General features: G+C 35.4%; 1 pseudogene; it reads right to left on the bottom strand.

Moving 5' to 3' along the window:
• Positions 1 to 9166: 9166 nt before the first annotated feature.
• On the bottom strand, positions 9167 to 9737 carry LOC118997163 (60S ribosomal protein L15-like; annotated as a pseudogene).
• Positions 9738 to 15616: the final 5879 nt, after the last annotated feature.

Here is a 15616-nt window from a genome sequence, read left to right as displayed (position 1 = left end):
GATCACCCCCAATCCTGCTCTAGCTGACGAGGGGCTGCACTGCCTCCCCCATCACAGGTTTTCAGGCTTAAGTGGATTAGAGCCAGGAAGCGCTCCTCCCAGAGGACATGGGGACTGTACTATGTCAGAATAGCTGGGGAGCAAGAGCCCATCACACCCTTTTTGTTGCAGCCCCCGGAGTCCTTCCATGATGGTCTCCCAGGTGATTGTGTCAGGCTTAGGTTGCCCCTCCTCTGAGGAGTCTTACCCATCATCAACTATCCAGCCATACATTGGGAATAGGGGAGTAAGTAGAGGCAGCATTTGCTACCAGAGACAAGCTTTGTCTCCTTGTGGCTAGCATTCCAGAGGTCACTCACTCATCCTTAAAGTAGAGTAGAGTAAAGTAGAGTTGTAATTGTCTTGGCTAAAAGTCAGAAAGTGCCCCAGCTCAGAAGCAATCATAAAAATTAGGAGAATTTATTTTTTGTTCTTGCTACGGTCACTGAAGGAAATCTCCTCAGGTCACTGGCTGATCACTGAAATGAACAAACAGAAGTTTCAAATACCCACAAGATAAGGAATACTGCCTTTGCAAAGATAGCTTGGAAAATCCACTAATGTTACTGCAGCTCTCAAAAAAGAATTACATGAAAACCATAAAAACAGTAATAAAAAGGGAGCTAGGTTGGCTATACTCTTATCAGATGAAATGAACATTAAATCAAATACCATTAAAGGTGATCAAGAATAACATATCATATTAATAAAAGACTTCATCCGTGAAGAATATTATACACACACACACACACACACACACACACACAACAGAGACACCAAATATATGAAGCAAACATTGACAGAATTGAAAAGGGAAATGTTTCTACAATAATAGTGCGGGACGTCAAAACCTCACTTTCAATATCAGATAGAAGACCATCCAGACAGAAGATCACTAAGAAAATAGAGGACTTGACCACTCAGGGAACTTACTACACCTAACAAACACTCTGTGCAACAGTAGCACAATACACATTCTTCTCAAGTGCAAGTGGAACTTTCTCCAGGAAATATCATGGTAATCCAAAAACAAGTATTAAGAAATTTATATTATATAAAATAAGTTAGAAATTGCATAACCCAATTGCATAAGGGAAACTAAAATATCCAGAAATGCGAAATTTAACACGATATTTTTAATCAAACAATATGTCAAAAAGGTAACAAAACAAATTAGCAGATACTTCAGAAGAATAAAAATTTCTGGGATACAGCAATATTAGAGTTCAGAAAGCAATTTAATAGCTGCAAATGCTTCATTTATAAAGAAAAAAATCTCACAAGGGACTGATATTGGAAACCAACCCCACAGGAAAAAACCCAAAACACCCAAAAGCATGGAGACTGAATGGTATGCTATTAAACAATGAATGGGTCAAGAAAGAAATTAGGGAAGAAATCAGAAAGCTTCTGAAAACAAATGAAAATGAACTCACAACAACCCAAAACCTATGGGACACAGTGAAGGCAGTCCTGAGAGGGAAGTTCATAGCAATACAGGCTCACCTAAAGAAGATAGAAACATTTCAAACAAACAACCTAACCCTACGCCTCCAAGAACTCGAGGAACAACAACAAAGACAACCCAGAGCAAGTAGAAGAAAGGAAATAACCAAGGTCAGAGCAGAATTAAATGACATAGAGACTAAAAGCACAATTCTAAGTATCAATGAATCCAGGAGTTGGTTTTTTGAAAAGATAAACAAAATAGGCAAACCTTTAAGTAGGCTCATCAAGAAAAGAAGAGAGAGGACTCAAATAAACACAATCAGAAATGAAAGAGGAGAGATTACAACTGATACTACAGAAATAATAGGAATTGTAAGAACTTACTATGAAGAACTGTAGGCCAAAAAATTTGAAAACCTAGGTGAAATAAACAAATTTCTAGAAAAATATAATCTTCCAAAACTCAATGAAAAAGAAGCAGAAAACCTGAACAGGCCAATAACCGCAAATGAAATTGAAGCACTAATCAAAAAACTTCCATCACACAAAAGCCCTGGCCCAGATGGTTTCACAGGAGAATTCTACAAAGGTTTTAAGGAAGAGCTAACGCCTATTCTTCACAGACCATGCCAAAAAATCCAAAAAGATGGGAAACTCCCAAACTCTTTTTATGAAGCCAGCATCATCCTAATTCCAAAACCAGATAGAGACACAACAAAGAAAGAAAATTACAAGCCAATAATGCTGATGAACACAGATGCTAAAATCCTCAATAAAATATTAGCAAATCGCATCCAACAATACATCAAAAAGATCATATACAGCACGACCAAGTGGGATTCATCCCGGGGATGCAAGGATGGTTCAATATACACAAATCAATAAATGTAATGCACCACATAAACAAAAGCAAAGACAAAAACCAAAGATCATATCAATAGATTCGGAGAAAGCTTTTGATAAGGTTCAACACCCATTTATGATAAAGGTACTCAGAAAAATGGGAATAGAGGGAGCATTTATCAATGTAATAAAGGTCATATATGAAAGACCTACAGCCAACATCATACTCAATGGAAAAAAACTAAAATATTTTCCACTAAGATCAGCAACAAGAAAAGGTTGCCCACTTTCACCACTTCTATTCAATATAGTATTAGAAGTTCTAGCCACAGCGATCAGACAAGAAAAGGAAATAAAGGCATCCAAATCGGAAAGGAGGAAACACAACTCTCATTGTTTGCAGATGACATGATAGTGTACATGGAAAACCCTATAGCCTCTATGAAAAAACTGCTGGAACTAATGAATGAATTTGGCAAAACAACAGGATACAAAGTCAATATCCAGAAATCAAAGGCACTTTTGTATACCAACAATGAAGCAGCAGAAGCAGAAATGAAGAAAAAAATCCCATTTGATATAGCAAAAACAAAAATAAAATATCTGGGAATAAACCTAACCAAGGAGGTAAAAGACCTGTATGCAGAAAACCACACAACACTGAAGAAAGAAATCAAGGAAGACACAAATAAATGGAAACATATACCGTGTTCATGGATTGGAAGAATTAACATCATCAAAATGTCCATATACCCAAACCAATTTACAGATTCAATGCAATACCTATCAAAGTACCAATGGCATATTTCACACACATAGAACAAATACTTCAAAAATTTGTATGGAACCATAAAAGACCCCGAATAGCAGCTGCAATGTTGAGGACGAAGAACAAAGTGGAAGGGATCACAATACCTGATATCAAACTGTATTACAAGGCCACTGTAATCAAAACAGCCTGGTACTGGCACAAAAACAGGCACATACACCAATGGAATAGAACAGAGAGCCCAAAAATAAACCCAACTCTCTACAGTCAATTAATATTTGACAAAGAGGGCAATAACATAAAATGGAGTAAAGATAGCCTTTTCAACAAATGGTGTTGGGAGAACTGGACAACTACATGCAAAAAAAATGAAACTTGAGCACCAACTTACACCATACACCAAAATTAATTCAAGGTGGATAAAAGACTTAAATATAAGCCGTGGAACCAGTAAAGCCCTAGAGGAGAGCATTGGCAAGAAAATCTCAGATATTCCACGCAGCAATATTTTTACTGACACGTCCCCTAGAGCAAGGGATATAAAGGAAAGAATAAACAAGTGGGATCTCATCAAAATTAAAAGCTTCTGCATGGCTAAGGAAAACAGTATCAAGATACAAAGAGAAGCAACAGCTTGGGAAAACATATTTTCCAATGATACCTCAGACAAAGGTTTAATCTCCAAAATATACAAAGAACTCACTCAACTCCACTCAAAGAAGACAAGCAACCCGATTAAAAAATCATCAGAGGACTTGAACAGACATTTCTCCAAGGAGGACATACAGAGGATCCAGAGACACATGAAAAGATGCTCGATATCGCTAGCTATCAGACAGATGCAAATTAAAACCACAATGAGATACCACTTAACACCAGTCAGAATGGTTGTCATAAACAAAGAAACAAAGAACAAGTGCTGGAGAGGTTGTGGGGAAAAGGGGACCCTAGTTCACTGTTGGTGGGATTGCAGACTGGTACAACCACTATGGAAAACAGTATGGAATTTTCTAAGAAAACTAAAAATGAATGTGCCTTTTGACCCAGCAATTCCACTGTTAGGAGTATATCCTAAGAACCCTGAAACACCAATCCAAAAGAACCTATGCACTCCAATGTTCATAGCAGCACAATTTATGATAGCCAAGAGTTGGAAGCAACCTAGATGCCCATTGGTCAATGACTGGATCAAAACCTATGATACGTTTACACAATGGAATTCTATGCTGCAGAAAGGAAGAAGGAACTACTACCCTTTGCAACATCATGGATGGAACTGGAAAGTATTATGCTGAGTGAAATAAGCCAGGCAGTGAAAGACAAATACCATATGATATCACCATTAACAGGGATCTGAGCAAAACAAACAAGCAAGCAAAATACGACCAATGACACTCAAATATGGAACAGGCTGACAGGGTCCAGAGGGTAGAGGGGAGAGAATCCTAGGGGAAAAGGAGATGGACTCACATGAACAAGTATAAAGGACACATGGGCAATAACTAAGGGTGGGGGGCGGAAATGGGAGGGAGGCTGGGAGCATGGGGCGGGGGGCGGGCAGGGTTGGGAATATAAGACAGAAAGCTGTACTTGAACAAGAATTAAATAAAAAAATTATTTTTAAAAAAGAAAAAAATCTAAAATCAGATATTTAAGAGCACATTTTAAGGATCTAGAAAAACAAGAACAAACTAAACATAAAATTAAAAGAAGTAAAAATAATAAAGTTTAAAAAGGAAGAAGTAAAATATAGAAAAATAATATGGAGAACAAGTTAAAACAAAAGCTTCTTAAAGCATATTCATAAAAATTAGATAGACTAAGAAGGAGAGCATATGGAAAAAATTAAATCAGAAATGAAAGATGATATTACCACTAATCTTACAGAACTAAGTAGAATTGTAAGAGAATACTAAGAATAATTGTACACCAGAACCACATAACCTACACAAAATGGAAACATTCCTAGAAATTACCAAAACTGATTCAAGAATAATTAGAAACTCTAAACAGACTTATAATTAGAAAAGATATTGAATCAGTAATTGAAAGCCTCACAGAAAAGTCCAAGAATGTGTGGATTCAGTGATATCAGTAATAACATCTACCAAACATTTAAAAAAGAAATATCATTGATCCTGTTCAAAATCTTTAAAAAATAAGAGGGGACAAATATTTCCTAACTTATTCTATGAAACCAATATTACCTTGGTATCAAAGTTAGACAAAAACACCACAGGAAAAGTAAAGAAATCAATATCTGCAAATAAAACAGATGCCAATTTCTTCAACAAAACACTAGTTAACTGAATACAACAACATGTAAAAATGATTACATGCCATGATCAAGTGAAATTTATTCCAATAATTCAAGGATTGTTCAACATAAAAAAATTGATGTAATATACCACAGTAATATAACAACAATAACAAAAACATAGATGATCATCTTAATTTATGTGGGAAACGTATTTGACAAAATTTGGCATCTTTTCATAATAAAAACACAAAATTATGACTAGAGAAAAATCTACTAAAACTAATAAAGAATATTATGAAAAGCCTCAAATTAATATTATATTTAATAATTAAAGAATAAAAATGTTCCTTCTAACCTCAGGAACAAGGCAAGTGTGTCTACTTTTACCATAGTTACTAAACATTTTACTGAGAGTTTTACCCAGAAAAATCAGACACAAAGAAATAGAAGATATCATCCTGGCCACTTGGATCAGTTTGTTGGAGCATCCTCCTAAGCACCAGAAAGTTTCCAGGTTCAGTTCCCAGTGGGAGTACACACCTGGGTTGTGAGTTTGATCTGTGTGTGAGGTTTCTCTCATCATCACATTAATGATGTTTCTCTCTCCCTTTCTCTCTCTCTAAAATCAGTAAAAATATCCTCAGGTGAAGATTTAAAAACTAATAAATAAATGCTATCCAAATTTGAAAGGAAGAATTTAAGTCTATTTGCAGATGACATAATTCTATATCTAGAAAACTATGGGGAGGGGGGAACACCGTACTAAAGCTAACAAACAAAACTGGCAAAGCTGCAATTTATAAGATCAACCCCCAAAACTTTTTTAAAATTTTACCTGCAGTTAACAAGTCAAAAGGAAATAGTGCTTTGGGGAGGGACCACTAGGGCATAGTGTAGTGAGTGGGAGTTGGGAAGTGGGAGCAGATATATTCCATATAAATTGTATATATATATATATATATATATATATATATATATATATATATATACATACACACACACACACACATACATACAGTATATACATTCAGCCATATGTATATATTCACCATATACATATATATATTCACCTTAAAAGAGATATCAACTATATATTTAGGGTTAATATATTCAAATATATATTGAATATATTTACTATATATTCTATGTATATATAGTAAATATATTCACTATATATATATCGGGTTGTGGGTTCAGTCCCTGTGTGAAGTGCTCATGGAAGGGAATCGAATGATGTTTCTCTCACTACACAGTATGTACTCCCACTGGGAACTGAACCTGCAAACTTCCCTGCAAACTTCAAATATGTATGTTGAATATATTCACTATATATTCAAATACATGTAGTGTGAATATACATATTATGCATATGTATATAGAGAGATTGTATATATATTCACACACTAAATAAAACTAATTAAAACAAAACAAAGAAAAAGAAGTTAATTTGCATTAGTATCCAAAATAATAAAATACTAAAAGATAAATTTAAACCAGGAGGTAAAAGATGCATCCAAAACACTAAAAAAATGAAAAAGAAATTGCTCAACATAATTTTAAAAAGCCTAATAAACGGACTAACATCCTACATTCACAGATTAAAAATTTTAAAAGTAAGATGGCAATAGCACCCAAAGAGGTCTGTAGATTAAATACAAACTCTGTCAGAATTCCAATGGATCCCTTTTATCAGAAATGGAAAAGCTGCCCTGGCTGGTGTAGCTCAGTGGATTGAGCTCAGGCCTACGAACCACACGATCGTGGTTTGATTCCCAGTCAGGACACATGCCTGGGTTGCAGGCCAGTTCTGGTCAGGGGACCCACGAGAGGCAACCACACATTGATATTTCTCTCCTTCTCTCCTTACCTTCCCCTCTAAAGATAAATAAATAAAATCTTTTAAAAAAAGAAATGGAGAAGCTGATCCTCAAATCCATATGGAACTGCAATTGATTCCAAATAGCCAAAATGGTCTTGAAAAACAACAACATTAGAGGACAACAACATACTTCCCAATTTCAGAACTTACTGAAAAGCTATAGTAATCAAAATGACATGGTATTAGTATAAAGCTAGACATATAGAGCAATAAAATAGAAACTAGAATACACTAATAAGCCCAGACATCTATGATCAATTAATGTGCCAACATAATTCATAGGCATAGAATAGTATCTTCAACAAATGGTTTAGGAGCAACTGGATATCTGGAGGCAAAAATATAAAGTTAGATCATCACCTTCCACTATGTACAAAAAGTTAACTCAAAATGAATCAATGGCTTAAATATAAGAGCTAATGCTATAAAAGCTCTTATATAAAAACATAGAAATAATTTTTTAATGTTTAAAAGATATGTATTTCTTTAGTTGAACAACTTTTATGTACAAAATAGATGGTTTATTTTTTAGTGGAATTTAGGTCTTAAGAGGTTTTATGAATCTGCTACATGTTTTTTGGAAATCATTGGATCATTTAAGACTCCTGAAAAAATAAGAAATATTGGTTAAAAAAGGAAATCAGCAATGAGATTTTGGAACCAAAGTACCTATTGAGTCAGCAAAGCCAATATTGGAGCCAATTCCTCTTCTATATATCCTACACACTTGAATTTGCCCTGAAAAATAGAAACCTAGTCTCCTGTAAGACATGAGGCAAACAGAATGTAGTGGTATATTTTCGTATTAAGGTAGGCACAGTTAATGCTCCAGAAAGTTTGTGTAATGTTAAAGATTTTGAAAGTAGTTTGAACAAGAATGAGAAGAAGAACTGTAGACAATGAATAGTTAGACTGGAAACCATGAACTTTTATTGAACTCAACTATATAACTTTTCTCCGTAGCCTTATGAAAATAATGGGTATAGTGGGTTGACCCAAGAGGACTTGTAAGACTAAATGGACTAAGCAATGAAGCACTTTTTAATAAAGCCAACCATATTTTCCCCTAAGTGGCTAGAGGATTCATAATGGTTGATAATTAACACAACAAGGGAATTTAAAGTTAATTCCCTTCTCATTTAGCTTGTGTCCAATTTATGACAGTTTCAATATACACCTGTGTAAGTGCCATTTATATTTTGCATAAAATTCACTATTCTATGGAACCCACAAGTCATGTCGCAGAAGGCTCCACCTTTTATGTGAAGATCAATGGTACAGTGGAGATGTTTAATTTTAAGAGAAACCTCTTGCAAGAGGATCGTTCAGTTCTCCTTAAAATGGTGTCATGCTTTCATACCTTTCTTCTTTCAGAAGCAGCAGTTATATCAGGTTAAGCTAAAAAGGTGGACCCCCCCCAGTTAACTTTGATTTTCTGCATAGGAGCATGAAAGATTAGGATCTGTTGCATTTCCAAGCAAAATTCAATTTAAAAATGTTCATCCTTGCCAAACTCCAAAAAACAGCCCCTTGAGAGTCAACCAGCAGAGCATTGCATTATTCCAATAAAGCTGTAGATTTCATCACATGTCTGAACAAATCTGCGTGGCTACTCCTGCATTTCTCTTTCACAGAATTTATTTTACATCTATTATATCAAACAGCATTTTAAACACTGACATAGAAAACTCCCTAATAAGATAAAGCAGAGACAAAAACATTTTATGAACAATGAGATACACTTTCATTTGTAGTTTTCAAATATTACTGCACGCTAACTTTCATAATTTGAAAATATATTCATGAAAAAATCTGCAGGCAAAATCTGCAGTTTTAACAAATTAAATAATACTTTTAATCATACATGACTGTCCTAAATTGTTTATTAGGTAAGAATTGTACAAACGTCACTGGTAATTACCATTAATTACCTATATGAATGGTTATGATGGAGCTGGAGAGTGTTGTGCCTTCTCCAAGTTGCAGGGCGGGAACCACTGATAGTGTGGTGGGATTGTGGCCCTTTCCAAGACCATGGCTCTTGCCACCTACAGACCAGCCCTCACATCTCCCTGGGCTTGTGGACTGGTTTACTGATCCACTGAGTATCAGAATTCCTGCTGATAGCATTATGGAATGAAATGACAATAACCTCAAGGGATAATGTGTACATAGAATCTTGACAAATCCAGTAAGAACTCAGGACTCTCAGAGCCCCACAGTGGCATCCAGCTCACTCCTGGTGGCAGACTAAAGGCTTCCAGCAAACATTAGTTTGTTAACATCATGATGAACAGGTTTATGATAGGACTCACCCTTTGAAACTGAGTGTTCATGGCCACCATGGAGCACATATGTCCAATATATGACATAATATTGTTTAGCCTTGTAGCCCAGCCTCTGGCTTTATTGGGCAAGTGGAGCATGGGACCTGGGGCTCTGTAGAGCACAGAGAGTTCATGATACTGCCAGCATCCCACCCTGAGAAGGAAGCACATTCTTTCATAGCTTCTTCCTCCACAGCTCCCAATGTACCTGTAAGCTTACCAGATGGCCAGATGGAAGGGAAGAACCTCTCTTGCCAGGAGTAAATCTTTATGAATCAGATATGGCCAGGATTCATAGACATTATGCCAAAACCATTAATAACAAAAGAAAAATAGATAACTGGACCTCATAAAAAGCAAAATTATTTGTGCATTATACAATGTTTTCAACAAAGTGAAATGACAACCTACAGATGGGGAAAATGAATAACAAACACATTTCTGGCAATAATCTATAATCCAGAATATCTTTTGAAAGCTTTAATAAATCAATAACAAAAAACTGATTTAATAATGGACAAAGGATTTCAATAGACACTTCTCCAAGGATACAGAAATGGCCAAGAAGATGATTTTAAAAATGTTAAACGATTAATCATTAGGAAAATGCATACCAAAGCTACATTGAGATACCTATTTATACCCATTAGAATGGCTTATAAAAATAACTTTAATGAAATATAATATGTCATCAAAAATGTAGAGAAATTGTTACACGTGTACATTACCAATGGGAATGTAAAATGGTGCAGTTATTATGGAAAACTGTTTCATGATTCCTCAAAATGTAAACTAAAGAATTTCCAGATTACTCAGTAATTCCGTTCCTAGATATATACCCAAAAGATGTGAAAACATGTGTCCAAACAAAAAAACTGAACAGCATTATTCACCACAGCCAAAATGTTGAAAAAACCTAAATGTTCATCAGTTAGTACACAGATAAAGAAAATACGGTCCAATGAAATATTATTCAGCCAAAATCTAGTTGATATACTGGTATATGCGATAATATGGATGCATACCAAAAATAGTAAGTAAAAGGACCCAGACACAAATTATATGTGTTTGATTCTATTTTTATGAAATATCCAGAATAGGTAAATCCATAGAGACAGAAAGCATGTTGGTGTTTTTCAGGGCCTGAGATTAGAGGGGGATTTGAAATGACTGCATAATGGTTACAGGGTTTTCTTTTAGGATGCACATTTCAAAATAATTAATTTTATGTTGCATAAATTTTACCTGAATAAAAATGTCAGAGCTTATATCTGAGCGATTTGAAATAAAAATTAGTTTAAGTTGTACATACAAATTTTAGACAGGTTGAAAAAAAATGCAATATGTCCTTTAATACCATATACTTCATTTCTGAAAAAAAATGTTGGGAAAAAGTGACATTGATTGTTTTATCAAATTAACACTTATCTTAACCATATTGAGTTATATTTTTAGCATATTTAAAAAGTTATTTTAAAAAGAGACATAATGTCTCAGAGACAAATGTCCTGAGAAAAGAGACAAATGTCTCATATCTCATAATGTCTCAGAGATAAATGTCTCAGAGAAAAGAGACAAATGTCTCATATCTCCGAGAAATATAAGCTTAAATTTAACTATCAAACACTTGGTGTATTATAAATATATCTTCTTAGACAATATTAAGAAAATATTTCACTTATTCTTGGAATAAAATCATTATGTGACATGAATACTTATAATATTTAGACATTTAAAATTAGACAAAGTTACTATGTAGGAAAAAATTATTGTAGGCTTCATCAGCATGTTTTTATTTAGAGAAAAGTTATCTATTTACCCACTACTTTTCAGTTTCACCAGTGCTATTATTTTTAAAATAAATGTTACAATGGCTGTGGCAGCCCAAACTGTATTATACCAGATAGTAATCAAGACTCATATTATTTAGGGAGACATGATGCCCAGTGAGAAAAAGCATACCTTCATTTTCAAGAGAGAAAATGTGAAGAGAAATCCAACTAAAGCTAAGCTTTTAAAATATTGCATCAGCACTGAAATGTGCATGGATATTTAACTTCAGAGAGATGGCTGAAATTTTAATGTCATTCAAAGTCAGTAGGGTCTGGTTTCTCTTCATCTATAGTCTGATGCTATGTTGGCTTCAACACAGGTTGCATGTGGCAGCCACTCATAGCACCAAACTCCTACCATCCTCATTAATAGAACACAAACCAAAAATGAAACCATCTCTTCCCTATCACTCCTCTTCAAATCCAATATTCTATACAATTGGACAAAATTAGGTCAAAGGTCTATCCCTGTACCATTAAGAAGACCAAGAGAGTTTTTCAAAGTGCAAGGTACATGGTAACACTGGAGACATAGATGTATTGAGAGTTGTGAAGCAGATAGTCTTCTGTCAGAGCATTAGGGTACAGTGACCAGCAAGAAGGATAAAGGTAGTAGGCCCTGGCTGGTGTAGCTCAGTGGATTGAGTGTGGGCCTGCAAACCAGAGGATCGTGGTTTGATTCCCAGTCAGGGCACATGCCTGGGTTGCAGGCCAGTTCCCAGCAGAGGATGCATGAGAGTCAAGCATACACTGATATTTCTCTCTCACTCCTTCCCTTCCTCTCTAGAGATAAATAAACAAAATCTTTTTAAAAAAGGATAAAGATATGCTAGGGACAGGGGAGGTGTCAGTGAAAGAATAAACCTATAGTGATACAGAGAATGGCAACTTCCTGAGCAAAGAATTACATTCTCCTTGGGCTTCTGCCCTGGAGACATCAGAGAGGATTTAGTGATATGAGTGTCCTAGGTAACAAATATAGGGAGTAGGCCAGGTGCACAACAGTTCTGTACATCCTGAAGCTTCTGAAGAGTGAAAGTGAATGAGACTCCTGTTTGCCCAACCAGAGGAAAAACTAGTTTTCACAGAGTAGATTGCGATTAAGCCAGAAATAGAAGAGAGTGGTTTGTTGTTTTTGTTGGTGGTGCTGCTGTCATTGTTATTGTTTAGCTATCCTCAGAAAGCTACATGTGCAATGGAAACTAAATAAAGCTGGAGGACAGGTATATTAGTGTGAGTAAAAATGCAAAGTATCAGAAGTTTTCAGGAGAGATGGGTTAATTTTAAACACAAAGGTGGCATAGGAATTGTCAGTATGTACATGCATTCTGCAATGTATCCTTCATACTTTTGTTAGGCCAGAATCCAAAAAAATTGTTCACGCCTTAACCATGGAAACCTATGAATATGTTATCTTATATGACAAAAGGAACTTTGTAGATTTGATTAAGAATTTTGAGATGTAGTCCTGATGTTCAAGTACAGTCTGTTTTTGGCACTTTCTTCTTTCACTTTCATGAGAAGTTATTTGAAATCATTGCTACTTCCTGCTAGTAAGATGGTATCATCTGCATATCTTAAGTTATTCACATTTCTTCTATCAATTTTCACTCATTTTCTGAGTCTAGCACAGTTTTTCATATATGTTCTGTGTACCAATTCAACACTAAGAAGACAAAAATTATGACTGCAGAAGAAATACAGAATTTTAACATTGACAACAAAGACATTGAAATTGTTGAAGATTTTGCTTACTTTTGTCCAGTCATCAATTCAAACAGAGACTTCAGCTAAGAAATCAAGAGAAGCCTACGGTTCCAAAGGGCAGCAATTGAGGAATTGGGAAAGAGTACCAAGAGCAAAGATGTGTCATTAGAGATCAAGCCTTAGGCCATCACAACTTCCTATTCCCAATTACTATGTACAGATGTGAAAGTTGGGCAGAGAAGAAGTCTGATAGGGGAAAAGATAGACTCATTTGAAATATGGTGTTGGAGGAGAGCTCTGTAGATACCCTGGACTGCCAGAAAGATGAACAACTAAGTCCTAGAGCAAATTAAGCCTAGAATATCTCTGGAAGCAAAAAAGACACAACTGAAGCTGTCTTACTTTAGGCAATGTTCTTTGGAAAAGACAATAGTGCTGGGGAAAGTAGAAGGGAGGAGAAAAAGAGAACATCAAATGTGAAATGGATTGACTCCATAAAAGAAGCCATAGGTGTGGGTTTATAGGAACTGAGCAGAGCTTCAGAGAAGAGAGAATGTGGACATTGCTCATTTGTAGGGTAATCAGGAACTGGAGTCAATTCAACAGCATGTGATACACACACTTTGAGATGTAAAGATAATCCTGGATCAGCCAGGTGGACCAGCTATAATCTCATGAATTCTTAGAAGTAGAGAAAGTTTTCTGGCTGTAGTTAGAGAATCAGAGAGACAAAGAGAGCAGCCAGGAAGAGGACTCAAGCTGTCGGATCAGGATATGATCCAAGGAATGCGGGCGATCTCTAGAATCTGGAAAAATCAAGAAATAATTCTTCCTTACATCCTTTAGAAAGGAGCCAGTCCTGCAAACATCTTGATTTTAACCCTCTGTGGTCCATTTAAACAGAAGTGTAAAATAATAAATCTGTGTTGTGCATAATTTTATGTTTGTGGTAATTTGTTAGGCAGCAATAAGAAACTAATACAATAGTTCTTAGTTAATTATATAGATATACATTTATATTGAAATTATATAAAGTTATATAATTATTACATTACATAATTGCATTATACATCAGTACAATAAGTAGGAGGCCTTGGAATAGTTACCCACAGAAATCATTCTCTCTGGGCATTTGAATTCCCTAATTTTATTCATAAGAACTCTTCATGGATAGTGTCAAAATAGCAATGTCAAGGGAAACAGAAATTTGTTCCATGGAGAAACCAGAAGTTTAGAAAGTAAATTATTGGTGATCAGCACAAAAACGGAATCATTGGAAAGGATACTCTGCCTCCCTTCATGTTAGGTTCTATCCAACACATTACCTCATGTAATACTCCCCAAAACATGCAAGGATCTTGCATTATTTTAATTTTGCTAATGAAGAAACAGATTATTTGCCAAATGTTAGAAGCTAATAAATACTAGAGTCAAGCTTCAAACCCAGATTTATCTGTTTCCAAATTCTAGCCAATTCTACTCTACTAGAGTTTGCCTCTGAGGAAAGCCAGAATGCTATAATTGTTCCCAGATTTGATCAAGCACAGAGTCAGCATAAACCAAGGCAAGGCATTCCTAATACTGCAGAAATCCCCTCTTCTTTCCATAAATCAATCAAATTTCCATATCCTGAGCAACAGCAGCTGAGACACTGAAAACAAGTGACTAAGAGAAAAAGTGTGCGTTCTCTGATCAAGAGGCCTGTAACTATTCTGGGAGACAAGGGGGTAAGAAACTTGAAGAATATAATTAAACATTAAATTACACAGAGCTGGAGCACCAGCAGGATCTGGGAATATCAGGAAAGTCTACATAGAGAGGGAAAGATTTGAACAGATCAACAGTGGGGCTGAATCCCTGTGATACCTTCAGTCCATGCCTGCCATTGTGTCTCAGTGCCTGATGGGTGCCAGGCACTTGCTGGATTTGAGGAGCCAATGCCCTGTTCTCAAGACACTCATACAACCATGGTATGAGTTTTTCATGAACCACTGTTGGAATGTGATTTGTGCACATCAAAAAATTTAGCTAAAAGTTGTGTAAGAGATTATTATCAAACCTGATGTTGTAGGGCTGATTGATTAGACTCAATATTATTCCACAGTTTGTTGTTAGTTTTTCAATAGGTTTATACCTACAGCAGTTCAAACTTCAGTAGTTTCAGTGTGCTGTTTAAAAGGCAATGTCTTGCTAATTTACATTTAAGTTAAATCCCAGAGGAGGTCACTTCTGGACTTCTGATGACTGAGAAGTACTGGATATTGGCAGAATTTGAGGAAATAGGCTAATGTTTATGTTATTCCAATGTCACTGCAATATCTTGAAACTAATTATTTGACAAAGTGCAATATATTTTGAATTTATTAATTTATAAGTTTATTCTGTAAATGTACAGACACATATAGACATTGCATTATACTTACCTAATACATCCTGGGTAATTTTTGCATTCTGATCTGAGAGGGATTAATTTACAATTAAGTGCATTTCATAAAATGGTCTTTTATGCCT

This window comes from Sturnira hondurensis, unplaced genomic scaffold (genome assembly GCF_014824575.4).
Source record: "Sturnira hondurensis isolate 20B ecotype Veracruz unplaced genomic scaffold, ASM1482457v3 Scaffold0012533, whole genome shotgun sequence".
Lineage (NCBI taxonomy): Eukaryota > Metazoa > Chordata > Mammalia > Chiroptera > Phyllostomidae > Sturnira > Sturnira hondurensis.
The sequence above is the reverse complement of the archived record's forward strand: the minus strand, read 5'-3'. Positions and strand labels throughout refer to the sequence as shown.